Consider the following 15,895-nt stretch of genomic DNA (forward strand, 5'->3'; position numbering starts at 1 on the left):
AGCTAGGTGATCTTGGGCCAGTCACTCTCTCGCAGCCCTAGGAAGGAGGAAAGGACAAACCATTGCAAGAAAATTGCAGGGACTTGTTGTCCAGAGTCAGATATGATTGAATGGGGGGAAAAAAGAAAGAAAAAGAACAGCATAGCAGAAGTCAAGTTAAATCTTTAATATTCCATGCTCCCTCATCACATTGATATTTAAACTTTCTTACTGTAACCACCAAGAGGAAGAAAGCTTTTAATGATTTGTCTTATATGGAAAAACACAAGAGATTGCCCTTTGAATACATCACTTCCTATTTTATGGGGAATTTTTGGCTCATATTATATATGCAACACCAATCTCTTGGCCTACAGTATTAGGTTTAGGGAAATGATTTAAGCAGTTAAGGCAAATAATGTATAGAAAGATGGGTTTTAAAGAAAGCTTTAAAAGAGGAGAGGGTGACATGTTTTGGGAGCACCTAAAAAGAGACAGCCGCTGAAGGCGATGATTGCAATAATGTCAGAAATATATTAGATTATAAATGCCATATGAAGCTTGTATTGTAATAATTTCTTTGGAGCTCAGCAATCAGCTATCTAAAAATATGCTAGGCTTTCACAGAGTAAGGCAACCAGGTCAATGCTTTTATTAGAGAACTTTGGAATTAAAAAGATAAAACATGACGAATCAAGCAGCATGTATACGTTCTTGGGCAGTAGTGAAGTATGCGTAACAGACTTTAAGGCAGCATTGATTTGGTGGAAGGAAAACATCTTAAGCTTAGTTGAACATTTTCTTAATGACTTGAATAGGATTGTACTGAACTGTCTAAGTTAAAATGTCGAACTATTTTGTGTGGCTAGATTCTCAGTTCTTTAATGTTGTTATAGAATAAAACCCTACATCAGGGGTATCAAACTCATAATGTCACATGGCGTGGTGTGAAGTATCGTGATTTTATTTCCATTATTGGCAATGGGGTGAGCGTGGTTTCTGCATGATGTATGCGGCCTGCAGGCCGACAATTTAACACCCCTGCCCTACATGCTTTATGGTTCATAAGTTCACAAGTTTCTGGAGGTACAGTACAAACTCTCTTGTTCCTCTTTGTTAAAATGATGCAAGTAAGTAATTTTGTGTTAGCTACATGGTGGGTTTTTTTTTGTTTTTGTAAATATGTAGAAATGTCTGGGAGAAGTTGGGCAGCAGAGCATTATACTTCCTATGACTCAGTAATTATATATTGTACTTTAAGGCAAGGATTATGTGTAATCCACATATGAATAAGTTCTTTTGATTCCAATGAGAGAGAGGAACAAGTTAGACAATTACTTTATTAACATATCTCTTGGCCTATATATTTCTGCTGCAGGCAAGGGGAGATGCATTGTTTGGGAGGAAAAAACTGCTTTCATAAATAAATTAGCATTAATTTACCACTATATCAAACACTTTTTTAACAGCAATGTTTAGAAATAAGAACTGCATAAAACCTTATTTTTTTACTAATTGGGCAGTTAGATACTTCTCCTTACTATCCAGTGAAATGACATAGTCTGGAAGGAAGGATCTGGAGGCGATATCAAGCTCTTTGCAAAAGTATCATTGCAAATTTATGGAATCTAACGACAATGTAGAATGTAGTCTTGACAATAAAAAAGAAAAATATATGAGTGAACAAATGTTGCTCTTGTTTAAACTAGCATGGTTGTTTCTTATAAGCCCTAATTTATTAAATTTGCACTGTCTTCAAGCTATCTTTTGTTTTAGACATGTTCTGTTTTAATGGTCAGTTTCTGATATGCTAAGCCATAAATCATGATTTTAAAATGCGGTTGGAGGCCTCATGCATCATATTAAATCAATACATATAACATATAAATCATATTATAGTTTTGATTTGTAAATGCAAGAATTGGTAAGTCTACATTCATTTGTTTTCCCTTTTGGGAACTTCTCAAGGTTAAAGAAAGTAAGGATAATCAAATAATAATCTTTAATAATTATTTAATAGTTTGACCCTACGCTGGTTGGTTGGTTAATATAAAATTGTTATTAACAATGAGCAAATGAGTTTGGTGGTCTGTTAAAATACTTTCACCATGAGGTATGATTTTAAAAACCTGCACTGCTTCAGAAATATTTTATAGGACGGAACAAAGAATTTTTGCAATCCATTTCATGTAAACCAAATTTACCAATATATTTCATTTTTTTGTAATGGAAATCATTACACTAAATAAATCAAATACATCATCTTTGGGAATGGGCCATTTATTGGATTCAAGATACCATCTCTCCCTATATAAGCACAAAATTCATATTTGTGTTTGTGGGTTTGCTTGACATAGGGTGTTACTTATTAGATACAATTATCTGATTGACAGTATAATACCAGGATTATGTCTGTGTAGCCTTTCTAAAGATGAATACTGACTTATCCCATTGTCCCCATGCCATTTTGGCAACCTTTCAAATCATAATGTTAAAAGTTTAGCTGCAGCATGCATGTATACTGCCTGTGATTTCATCTCATTTATGGTCCTTTGCTATTTATTTAACTAATTTCAGAAATAATATGTATCCATCTACTATTAATGAAGCATACCTTAGTTTTCTTGTTTCTTATCTACATTCCACAACAGACCATACTTTTCTGACATTGGGACAATTATCCTAAATCCATTGATGCTGCTGCACTCAAGCCAGTCTTCTTTAATTACCTGGTAATGCCTGTAGATATAGATAGAATGGAAAACTTGAAACCAATGTGAGGCTACCACCACGTTGATTAAATTATTTTTCAAGAAAAAGAAATGTGTAAGTAAAATAATTTGAGATTCTACCAAATAGTTTAAAACCTGACGGAAGAGAATATTTGTAGCTCATATTTGAATGGTAGTCCTTGGTACTCTCTGAGCTTGGTGGTTTTCTTTAGACATTTCATTACCAAACTCAGTAACATCATCAGCACAAGCAGATAAAAATATGAAATGAATGTGTGTGTGTGTGTGTGTGTGTGTATGTATATATGTATGTATGTATTCAATAATGATGGTGAAAATGCGACTCCCGGGCATAATTATAAATGGAATGAATAAAGTGCGTTCACCAGGAGAGTTTAAAGTTAAAATACTTTAATTAAAGTATTTTACTATATTAAAAGGTTGCCAAGCTTTCGTTGAGAAAACTCCCCAACATCTTCAGGGCTGAGAGACCGTTTCTAACAAGGTGGTTTAAACGGGTTCCATAGACGTCTGCGCTTGGTTCCTAGACCGTGCCAGCATTCCCCGCTGAACAGCTGATAGGTGGGAGGGGGAATCGGAGTAAAGATTTCTTCCGTCGTTCTCTCAAGCACTAGTGTTCACATCTCCATTTGAATCATCCTCCTCCATCATGGTGTCCTCCATGCTCATCTTCCCTCATAGGTCAATATTCAAGTTAAATCCCCCCCATTTCTGTGAGCAAAAGTCTGTTGGCATTTGGGCAGATTCCCCTCATGTTACTTTCCCTTTTATCAAGCGAACAGGTCGTCATCACATGTTTTTTCTCCCCTCTCTGTATGGGATATTCACTTTTATTATTATTATGGGTAGTGCTAAATTTAGTGGTTCTATCCTCAAATTTCTTAAGCGCTCCAATGTCATTATTGTTGTTTTCTCCAATTAAAGGGGGTGTGGTTTCCCCTTGATGTTGTTGGGAGGTTTCTGGGTAGTCTATATCAGATTGTTTCTGGTAGGGGGGAGGTGTAGCTCCTGGTTTAGAACGTTGTGGATGTTGATTGTAAGGTTTGTGATATAAAGGATGATGGTTTGAGTTCCATTTTCGTAGCGCTTGTTGTGCTGGGTGCAAGTCAATGTGACGATTGATTGAGTTGTTATTCGAGAACCAGGCTTCTTTTAGCAGCCGACCTCCCTTCGTGGCATCACTGGCTACGATAAGGGTGTTATTGAAGTCGAACTGATGGCCTTGTTGTGCCATATGCATCCAAAGTTGTGAGTGTGGTTCACCTCGTTTTATGGCCAGTTTGTGTTCGTGGAGGCGAGTTTTCAAGCGTTTGGCTGTTTCTCCCACATAGTTGCCTTCGCAGTTTTTGCAGTTGATCTTATAAACAATAGCAGATTTCTCCATGGTAGGTAGGGGGTCCTTTGGACGCATAATTTTGATCGTAGGGTTTGGTTAGGTCTGTGAGCTACTTCTATACCATGGGGTGCTAGTAGTCTGGCTGTGGCCTCTGAGATGTTACTTATGTATGGGAGGGAGATGCGTGTTTTTTGTAGGGGGGAATCCCTTCTTCGTTGGGTGATCCGGTGCTGGAAAGTTGTACAATGTCGTTTGATAAATTTTAATGGATAACCGTTATACATGCACGTACGGAAGAGGTGTCTCCTCTCTTCTTTCTTATATTCATCCGTGCTGCAGAGGGAGTCAACGCGTTTAAATAACGTTTTAATGCAGCTGATTTTATGGGAAACAGGATGATTACTCTGGTAATGGAGGATTCTATCCATGTGGGTTGGTTTACGGAATACCTTCGTATGTAGGTATCCATCTGGTTGACGGTGGATGGAAACATCTAAGAAGGCAAGAGAATTGTGTCTTTCTTCTTCTACAGTAAACCTTATGTCAGAGTAGATGGAATTTAATATTCCCATAAATGTAGTTATATGTTGTCTTTTGACAATAGCAAATGTATCGTCCACGCATCGAACCCAAAATTTGGGTTGGTATAAAGTCATAGCCTTATGTTCAAGCTGTTGAAGGACTACCTCAGCTATAATACTGGAGATGGGGGAGCCCATCGGGGTTCCTTTTATCTGTTCATAGATGGTACCTTGGAATGTGAAATAAGTCTGGAGACATATTTCTATCAATTTCACGAGGTCTTCTGTCTGAAGGGAATCTTGGTGATGATCTTCTCTCATAGATGTCAAACGTTTTTTCAGGACAGAGATGGCTAAGTCCTGGGGAATGGAGGTGAAGAGAGAGGTGACGTCGAACGACACCATCATCTTATCATCCTCACCCTAAGGGTCTTAATTCTAGTTAAAAATTCTTCTGCAGATCTGACCATGGTGTTACTACCATCTACGAGGTGGTTGATGCGGGTACTAAGCCATTTAGCTAGTCCTGAGATGGGGGTGCCCCTGAATGATACAATGGGGCGAAGGGGGGTACCTTCCTTGTGGATCTTTGGTAGACCGTAAAAACGGGCAAGGGCCGTGTCACAGGGACGTATCCTCTTTAGGGTGTCATCTCCGATCTTCTTACAACGCTTAAAGTTGTCTAGCAGTTTGTTATGTATGTATGTACATATATGTGCAGAAGAAACTTCAGGCACCAGAGTTTTTGTGAAAACTATATTTCCTTGAAAACTGGGGGGGGGGATGACTAGAGGATCACCTGAGAGACTCCAGAATTGCAGTTGCCATTTCTATTTTTTTTCAAAAACTGCATCATAATACGTGACCGAAAATTAGACTTCATTTTTAGATCCAAAGAACCCAGCAACTCACAAAAAGGGTTTAGTGTTGGGTTCATTGCATTTACAACTGGACCAGGACAAGCTAATTACAGCTTGCTCTCCTGAATCCTTTGTTCCCAGTCACTTGCATTGGGATTACAGTGATTGTAATAAGGAGAGAAAACAATTTCTACTATAAAGTGCAAGAAAAAATTGTTTCACACAAATTGTTTTCTATGGAGGAAGCAGATCTAGAAAACATTAGATACTTGCCACGCCACAGCAGTAGCTATTTTTAAGTTATCCACAAATAAGATTAATTTATTATTTGGAACATCATGTACAAAGTTTTCAGCAGCTAATAAATAAGATGTAGGCAAAGAAAGGATCCTGAGAAACCATTACCATGACATTTGACTAAAATGTGTATACAGTACAACTGGCACATGCCTGAATTGCCTGGGAATGACACAACAACCCCAGCAGAATGGGGGATAACATCACTTTTTGTTTGCATCTCTCTCTTGTTCCCCTTCACCAATATTTTCTAAAAATGCAATCTGCATCTCATAGATGTAGAGAGCTAGTTTGGTGTAGCATTGGAAACAGGAGATGGTGAGTTCTAGTTGTCTACAAAGCCAGCTGGGTGACCTTGAGCCAGTCACTGTATCTGAGTCCTAGGAGACAGGCAATGGCAAACCACTTTTGACATCTTGCCAATAAAACTGGGATTTGCCCAGGTAGTTGCCAGGAATGAACAGTGACTTGAAGGCACAAAAATAAAACAAAATCTTAGAGATATAACTAGGGGTAACTTTTAAATTACAGCTTGATTAAAACGGGCTAGGTTGTCCAGACAATCCCTGTTATCTAACTTTGAAGCAAAATGACCCTATAAAGAGTTATTTTAAAGAAACCAAAACATCTACTGCAGGGGTTCCCAACCAGAGATGCTCGCACCCCCTGGGGATGCTTGACGATATTCCAGGGGGTGCAAAATCTTGGGTTTAGAAGTTTCAAAATTATAGTGTATATGCATAATTTGTTGCCATTATTTTGAACTTTTGTAAGGGGTGCGAGAATATATCAGAAATGTTCTAGGAGTGCGAGGTATAGAAAAGGTTGGGAACTGCTGATCTAGTGATATGGACATGCGTTGGACTTCAAACCTTTTAAATGTTAATATTATCGGTACTATCCTACTTACTCACATAATAAGTATAATGACAGCGTATTGTTCCAGTGATCCTGTTAAATATGTTAAGTCTCTTGTTATTGAAGCATCTGGTCATATGAAGAGAAACAGAAATTAAATACAATTTGCTCATTTTTAAAACCCCATTGTCTTTATAGGCTTTCACAATTCTATATTCTGTGTGTTCACACAATACACATTACAGTCCCAAACCATAATAAATACTGTATAGAAATTGAAAGAGCAAAACTACTTTATGTTTGTTCTACAAACACATTTTTCAAAGAAGAGAACATTTTGGACTTTTATGGATGACTGCACTTCAGCTTGTGGCAAGATCTGAATGGAAATGATAAATTCTCTGGACAGTTGGAACATTACCTATTAATACAGATATATATGGAATTTGTTCTGAAGATTTTATTAGAACAGGAACTTTCCCCAGAACACTCATGGTCAAGTTAATTCTATGAATTGCAAATTTAGGTGGAAATCTTCCATAGTTAGTATTGATGAAAGTAGAGAAAGTCATATATTGTTAACTCTTAAAATAAAGGAGAAAATGCACCTCTTTGGTGCATTTAGACTTAGTTGATGTTTCTTTGTGATATGTTAAGAGACTTTTTTCAAACATAAACATTTTCCTTATATGGGAACATTCAGACATGCACTACTTCATGGCATGGGGATGGGCTATCTAAGACAGGGCTTTTCAACCAGTGGTACATTGGCACCTGGCAGGTGATACGTGGCCCTGCCTAGCCCAGCCAAGGAATGAGCCAAAGCGGCGCAGTACAGGACTTGCCATGAGAGAGTCCTCAGGAGCTGCAGGGTGGCTGGGGTGAGGCAAAGGCCCCAGGATTGGCACTTCCGGATCACCTGGAAGAGAAAGAAGAAGGAGGGGGGCAAAGACAGGAGAGGCTATAAAAGGAGGCAGTTTGGGCAGGAGAGGGAGGGGGAAAAAAGACGCAGCCTTGGGAAGATGAATCAGCTGCACCAAAGGAAAAAGAAGGAGAGAGGAGAGGAAATCAAACTGGCTGGCTGGGAGCCAATCTACAACTTCTGTGGCAGCCATCCGCGCTGGGCGCACACAGAGATGGCAGCGACAAACAGGCAAGAAACACAGCAGGGGAGGGGTTGCCCTCCACGAGGAATGAAGAAAGGCACCATCGGCTGGAGGTGAGGCATGGAGAGAGGCAGGAAGGAAGGAGATGGCAATGAGAAAGAGGGAGGTAGAGAGCAGGAGGGATGGAAGGAAACAGAAAGGAAGGAAGTGTTGAAAGAAAAGGCTGGGGGCTTGCTTTCCAGCCAGGAGGCTATACCTTTAAGAGAAAAGAAAAACAATATGAAGTTTGAAATAGGCTTGAGAGGAGATGTTTATTGGCAGAAGTGCCATTTCAACAGTTCGGTTCTGGATCAACTGAACTACAAACCGGGAGAGTGGAAGGATTTTTATGTAATTTTGTGACTTTGAAGTTCTGGGATTTGTGTAACGTGGGCTTTGTGTTCTTAAGGAGTGTTTGGCAATTTCTATTGTGGCTGATGGCTCATGTTGGATTTTGGGGTGAGGAGTTACTGGTTGTAGTTCTATTGCTCTGCTATTGTTAGCTGTAAGTTTTGCTGCAAGAGATTTTGAAGTATTTTTTGTCCTGAATGGATTTTGCCTGTGGCATTTGTTTACTTTTGAATGGAGCCATTTGGGGAGGCTGTCTTAGCCGGCAGCCAGTACTTGCTACATTTGTTTTTTGTTTTTGTTTTTTCTTAAGTGCCCTGCCAGCTCCTTAACTTTCCTTTCTAGCCAGTAGCTAATTCTTAAAGGGGAATGCACCTTTTTAAAGCTAGTTCCCTCAGCAGCTTGTCTTTTCTGTCTCTGGAGGCTTTTCCTTGTTTGATAAATATATGGAAGAGGGAAAATATGGGGGGGGTGTTTCAAATTCTTTCTTCAGAAGGAAGGAGATGGGAATGAGAAAGAGAGAGGCAGGGTGGGAGGAAGGGAAACAGGAAGGAAGAGAGGAGGGAGGGAGATTGGAATGAAAAGGAGGAAATGTCTGAAGGAAGTCTCACCTTAGCATTTGGTCACCCATCAGCAGCCCTGCCTTTGACTTTGCTTGTCAGAAGGTTGCAAAAGGGGATCACATGTTCCTGTGACATGTGCCAGTAAGGCATGATGTAAATACCACAGCTAGTGACATATATTTGGTAGATCCAGGAGATGTGCCTTCTCTTCCATGGTGCCCGCCTAATGAAACATTCTTCCCCTGCAAATAATAGATAAGTTCCATTCCTTTTGATATGGTATTCTGGAAGTTCCTGAAGACCTGATTATATCATCAAGCCTGGGGCTCTCAGAGAACTGCTGATACGCTTAGATGGCTCTATTCTTGAGGCGGCCATTCTTGTTTTCTCTTGTCTAGCTTTTGTATATTTGTTTTTATGATATTAATTTCTCAATGTAGTTGTTTATATATTTTTATTTGTTGTTTTTATATCTATGGTTTTTAATCTGATTGTTGGCATCACCCAGAGTTGTCTTTCATGACATGGGCAACTATACAAATCTGATTATTTATTTATTTATTTATTTATTTATTTATTTATGTCCTAAAGGAAATAGTACCAGAAATATGCAGAAGATCAAACTAATGACAAAGATACACAAACCAACTCTTAGAATTAACAATGAATATATTGAAGTGATGGACAGCTTTTGTTCTTTAGGACTGACTATCAACAGTTAAATAGATCCAGCTTAATGTGGTGGTTAAGGCATCAGGCTAGAAGCCTGAGGAGTCCAGAAGTCCTAGTTCTGCTTTAGGCACAAAGCTAGCCGGGTAATCCTGGGCTGGTTACTTTCTTTCAGCCCTAGGAAGGAGGCAATGACAAACTTCTTCTGAAAAACCTTGCCAAGAAAATTAGAAAAAATTGAATGGAAATTAGTGTGATTTAGTGTGAGCTAAATCTTTAAACCTTTAACATTCCATGTTCCTCATATAATATAAATTTAAGAAATAAATAAAATGAGTAAATCACAAATATCAGAATTGTGCAGGCAATAACTCTCTGGAAGCAAAAACTGGACTTTGAAGGCACAGGACAGAAAGAACCTAGATGATTTTGAACTTTGGTTGTTGGAGTAGACCAGGTATCTTCAAACTTGGCCCTTTTATGACTTGTGCCTGGCTGAGGAATTCTGGGAGTTGAAGTCCACAAGTCATAAAAGGGCCAAGTTTGAAGACCTCTGGAGTAGACCTTTTGTATCATATTGCTGCTCAATATAAGTGCCTGCTTGCTTTAGCTGGGCAGCTAGGCTGACTGTCATGTTGAGTCTGCTGGGAATACTGTATATACTTTTGGCATTTAACTTCCACATCCCTTCTAGGAACATACCTTACTACAATGAGGCAGCATAATAGGACTTGGTGGTGATGTGGAACCTTTGTTCAGTTTTGTACAAAGTTCAAAGATGTACAAATATATCAGCATGCCGATAGATTTCAAAATTAATCAAATGATTTTTTTTAAAAAAGATAATTATTCAGAAGAGTCACATCTTGACACTTTATTAAAAGTGAATTCTGCAAATATGAAGCAGAATTCAATTCTGCAAGTTGTTTCAAATTTGATGATTATATTTGCAACAGCTATTTTCTTAAAATCAGTGGATTTTGAATTGTCTTCTGTTCTTGCTTTGCTGGGTCAATCTTTTTCTACTCCACTATAGCCAGCCTTCTCAAGTTGCTTTCTTGGAAATGACCTTGACTTGGCTTCTTGATTATACCACCATCTCCTCCTTAAATTAGATGTTTCAACTTGGCTCCTTTATTTGGAAAATTCATACAGAGTGTACTGTCTGTCCTAATGACTAGTTTCATAAGTAAGTATTTATAGGTTTTCTTCATCAAGCATCTTTCCATAAAGCTTATAATAATTCAGTCAAATTTTTCATATACAAAAGCAAATTACATTTCATAGCAGCAGCAATTGTTTATAATACAATCATTTTCACATTGCTGGAGTCCAGCACAGATTTGACAAAATATGTTGAAAAGTTTGGTTCTATTTATTTCACTCTGAGTGGAGGCAATGGTTTCCAATTGCCTGTGAATTTACTTAGCAGTGCTTAAGATAATTATGTCAACACCAGCTATTGCAAATGAGAAAGGAATTTTGACTACATTTAAATTCTAAATATTTATTTTTTAATAAAATGTATAAGCTTTAAGGTTCCATGAAACTCTTGGCTGCTTTTACTGCAACTAAAAAGCAACTCTTTGAAGATTGCAGATTTCACTAGATGATTTGGGGAAACTATTTTTTTCCTGCTGGTTTAAAACAAAGTTGATATTGTTTTAGTTTCTGGTTAATTTTGGCAAATTTAAAACATCAATAGGGTTGAACTAGAATTAAAACTTGAATAGGTGATCACAAGGAAAAGTAAAGCAATAGCTTGTACTGGAAAAATGCAATGATAAACCACTTCCACACTTATGCCAAGACAGCATGCCCATGTCCACGCAGACTCCAACTAGAATCTAGCCAACCTTGGATGATTTAGTTTTTTTTAAAAAAATAAGCATGGTCAGATTAATACTGTGTACGAATGGGACTTGTAGAATAAGAGGTATTTGAGTTCTCCCGAAATACAAAGTAAAATATTTCTTTTGCATTTGGGTTGATTTAAAAACAAAAATCAGACCCACAAATTTGTTTTGTGTTAATAGAAAATATCATATAATTCAACATCTTAATGTCACAGTTCCAACAGACAGAGACAGAGCAAAACTCCGAGGCTTGGAAATTCCTCAAAGAACATGTTTATTTGTTACAAAGTATCAGCACAATCAAAAGTGAAACCAAGTCTGAATTTCCAACTAAAAATTACACAGTTACAAAGTATAGTATAATGTCCCATCACTACGTTCCCCAATATATTCATTTGGCGGGCTTTCTTATACAATGCCCAGTCCCTGATCATGGGAGCAATAGATGACCTTGGTTCCCATGGGACAGAAGATTATTTTGACTAGTGAAGCACCTGGGCAAACCCCCCTCCCTCCATTCTATGTGGCAACCTAGAATGAGAAAAAAATGGCTGCAGCCAGGGTCATTGTAGAATTGACACTTACTATAGAAGAGAAAAAGATAGTGAAGGCAGGAAAAAAGCAACATTTTGAACAAAAAAAGAGACCTTGGCTAATTAATGTCTTCTGATGATTTTCTAAAAAGCAAATCAATGTTTTACCACACCCTGAACTATTATGCTCACGTCATCAAAAGCTGCTTGTTATGGTTGTTCCAGATTAGCAAATAATAATTTTAATCAGAGTCACTCCTATATTCATTCAGTTGTATGATTCATAAATTACTGTATTAAACTAGACACTTGTGTGAACAAGAATGCTCCCAAACAGTTGTTCAACCTGAAAGCAGATCAAAAGAAGGTGATAGGATGACATGTTACCTAGAATCCTGGTTCACAGCAATTATACATATCATTATAGCTATGTTATTTTCTTGGGATGGGTAGAACATTTACCACATATATATTATGCTAAACCCTCAGGATGTACACTCAAGAAAAATGCTGTAATTAGTTAGCCATAATGTACCACTTTTTCTTTGTGGACATATAGTGTAAAAGTTGAATCAAGTTAATTGAAGGAGGTCCAAGGACTAATTTAGCAATGATGCCAATGATGATATGATATACAAGAATATGCTCCAATTGCAAGTTCTGAGCTTTGTAAGACCAACTCTTACTTTATTTTGTTATCTGGTCATTTCTTATTGAAGTTGTTCAGTTTGTGGGAAGGAATACAATGTAGAAAAATGTCCATTACTTCAATAGTATTCTCTTTGTAATACTTGAGGATTTTTTTAAATAAAATATTTATTTATTTATTTATTTAAATTAAATTAAATTAAATTAAATTAAATTAAATTAATTTATTGGCCACCAATCTTACACAGAGTAACTCTGGCTGGCTTGCAAAACTTAATAAAGGCAGGAAAATATCTAACATACAGTAACATAACGTAATGTAACAGCATATAACATAACATAACGTAATGTAACAACATATAACATAATGTAATGTAATAACATAAAATAACATAAAACAAAATAAATATATCTGGGAAATTGCCATTATTGACAAAGAAATAGCCTTCTTTTATTGATATACTGAGACAAAATTTCAACAAATACTCTTTGTTTTTTTCATGAAGGATTGCATGTTTCTACTCAAACATTCTAGAACAGTATTTTTCACATTTTCTTATTTTTATAAAAATAACTTTCTCATCTGAAATAAAATTTCTCTCCCATCTTTCTTACAAACTGTTCAGCATATATAACAGCATAAGACTGACTGACAAGGCTAAAGTGCTCCTTCTGGTCATTAAATAAAGGTATGGATACATATTAGCTAAACCATGATTCAGTTTGCCATGGGTTAGTTGAGTAACCTGTCAATGTGTTCAACGTAGTTTTCTCATTTGTACAATACATTGAAGCATCAGCTAATTTAGTGATAATGGACCTTGGTATCTCCTAGTAAGTTTTGATGTAAGATACCATCAGCATCAATTTACAAGGGATTGTGGAATTACAGTTGGATTGAGTGTACATAACTTGCTAGAATAAAATGTAGTTGTCTGGTTAGTTGTTCAGTGTGCTGTGTTAACAAAGCCTTCATACGTTTTCCTCTTTGGGTAACATTTATGGCTGGATATCATAGCTGAAGAATTTTTTTCAGCAGGGGGGTTCATCTGACATTATGATTTAGTCAAAATGACACATATTTAAATCTCATTCATTTCACAAAAAGAGTTAATCCTGTGCTTAAATTCCTTTTACATTTTCAAAGACTTTTAATTTTTCTGAATTGTGCCAATGCTTTTTAATCAACTTGTTACAATGTTTAGTTGCTAATTGGCTGCCCTTTATTGACTGAGCAATTAATTTAATAAACATAAATTATTAAAATGTATTTATAACATTCATTCAAATTGATGCACTTGAGATAATGAAGACAGTGAGATGGCTCACAATCTAATAAACAAAAGCCTCCATCATTGTCACAAAAACTGTTTTAATGTTTTATTTCTCTATTTGCAGCAACATTTAAAGCAGTGGTTCTCAACCTTTCTAATGCCGCGACCCCATAATACATTTCTCCATGTTGTGGTGACCCCCAACCACTTATACATCACCGGGTGCCAGGGGCGTGGCCAAAGAAAAAGGGAAAAAAATGGCGGAGAGCCTTGTTTGGGGACCCCCATGAAATGGTCGTTCGACCCCAAATGGGGTCCTGACCCATAGGTTGAGAACCACTGATTTAAAGGATCTAAAAAAAATTAAATCTAGTTAACTTGTAACCTCTTCTGACTGACCAATGTAATGATACAAATGATTAAAGCTATAGCACCAATGAATGCTGTCAGTATGTATATTAATACAAATTTCTTTTTCACATAATCAGTAGGATACCTCTGACTGAACTGCTAGAAAGATTATATGGCTATGAAAGCCTGTTCATCAGAAAAGCTGAACAAAGGGGAAAATATGATGCCTTTGAACTATGTGCTGTAGACATTTGCTAAGAATACTTTGGAACACAAAAACAAAACAAAACAAAACAAAACAAAAAATCAATTCTGTACTAGGTTAAGTCCAGACAGATTGCAGACGGAAGTCAGTGTGGTTAAATACTTATCGCTAAGGATAGGTTTATAAGAACATAAAAAAGCAATATGGACATTCTCCAGTACAGGAGATGGAGAATCCACCAGTGGATTCCCCATCTCTGTACTGAGAAAAGGCGTTCAGGTAAGACAATGCCCCATCTGGGGTTATGTGGCTCATTGGGTCACCAGGCGTCAGAAGTGACTGAATGGGAGAATAATAGGGATTATATAGATTGGCATTACTTTTGCTACTTATGTATGGAAGCTGGCAAAAAAAAAAAGCATCCTTCAATGAATGAGTGGTGCAGTGGTTAAAGTGCAAATTAGGATGATTTGTAAAGATGCAAAACTATAGAAGTATGCAGTGTATGATGTTGATGGAAACTAGATTTATTTGCATGTTTCCCTCTCACTTTAATTTCATTTTCTAGCTACAAAATTGTGTCCAGCTCTCCAAACTCCATCCTCTGACTGTGACTGCTGCCCATTGTGGGAAGTCAGCCCCCCCCCCCGAGAAAGAAATATTTTTGGAAATATTTAAAAGGCAGAATATATTTCCCTTAAAGATTTTAAAGGCAGAAACCAAACCCCCCCCCCCACAAAGTCTCTCTGTCCCAAACAGAAACCAAGTCTGCACAAATACAGATGTGATAATCTTGTCAAAAAGACCGGAGTCAGGAAACTGGGATTAGGAAGAAAGATCTCTAGAATCAACAATCCCTCACACCAAAAATCTAAGAGTCATCAACCACAGCCCCAGGGAAGCAGGATATGACATTTGGGACATAATAGGGTTAACCCACCACTATCAGAATACCAGAAAGGCACATTCAGACTCAGGTCAAAGTTCATGCCACAGGAACAACTCCAAACAAAAATCCACTCCCTATATGTGCCCCCTCTTTTCTTCCAGAGCCATCTTTCTGTCTAGCTCTCTTCTTAATAAACTGCAACCTTCTTTCTAAAGCAGTCGCCACGTTGTTTATTCCTTAGCTTTTCCTTCAACACTATGTAGCTAACTTTTAAAAGGGAATTTCCAGGGTCCTGTTCTTCCTTCTTGTGGTCCTTTCTCTTGAAGATGGACCTGGTCTGGACAGCTCTTCATGCCATAAATACTTTCAAGCAGAATATTGTCCTCTGCCAGCTCTTTTTCCTTTTTTTCTGCCAAGTAGAACACATAGTAGTAGAAAATAAGTTTATAAATATACATTGAGGTTTATTTTAAAAATAAATCTTCTCTTTAAATTAGCCCAACAAGTTTTGCAATACACAGCATTGCTCAGAATTTAATCCCTCCTACAACATTCCTCTCACCTCTATCAGTATCTGATTCTCACATTAGGAAGCATCTTTTCTAATTCCCTGCATACAATATATTTCCTTGCTGCTGCTTATCCTCTGCCTGTGTCTTTTTTACAGTTAGTTGCTCTGTCTCCAATAACAATTTGCAATCATCATCTATCTTAGCCCTCATTATCACTATAGTATGGTCTAGAATGTGCTAACTTATAGATGATTAAAATTCATGAGAGCAATACAACATCTTCAGTGACTAAGCCCAT

The 15,895-nt window shown here is 37.3% G+C and overlaps 1 protein-coding gene across 9 annotated transcripts in view; it reads left to right on the forward strand.

Moving 5' to 3' along the window:
- The window catches only part of HMCN1 (hemicentin 1), a 433,480-nt gene that overhangs the window by 19,465 nt on the left and 398,120 nt on the right, over positions 1 to 15,895 (forward strand). For 2 of the 9 annotated variants that reach the window (XR_005558456.1, XR_005558449.1), the window contains exon 2: positions 12,993 to 13,055. The exons of the other annotated variants lie outside the window; for them this stretch is intronic. The gene's annotated coding sequence lies outside the window, so the exon portion shown is untranslated. The remainder of the gene's footprint in view (positions 1 to 12,992; positions 13,056 to 15,895) is intronic. 9 annotated transcript variants of the gene reach the window in all.

This window comes from Crotalus tigris, unplaced genomic scaffold, assembly GCF_016545835.1.
Source record: "Crotalus tigris isolate CLP2741 ecotype Arizona unplaced genomic scaffold, ASM1654583v1 scf7180000018938.1368258, whole genome shotgun sequence".
In the NCBI taxonomy this organism is placed as follows: Eukaryota; Metazoa; Chordata; class Lepidosauria; order Squamata; family Viperidae; genus Crotalus; species Crotalus tigris.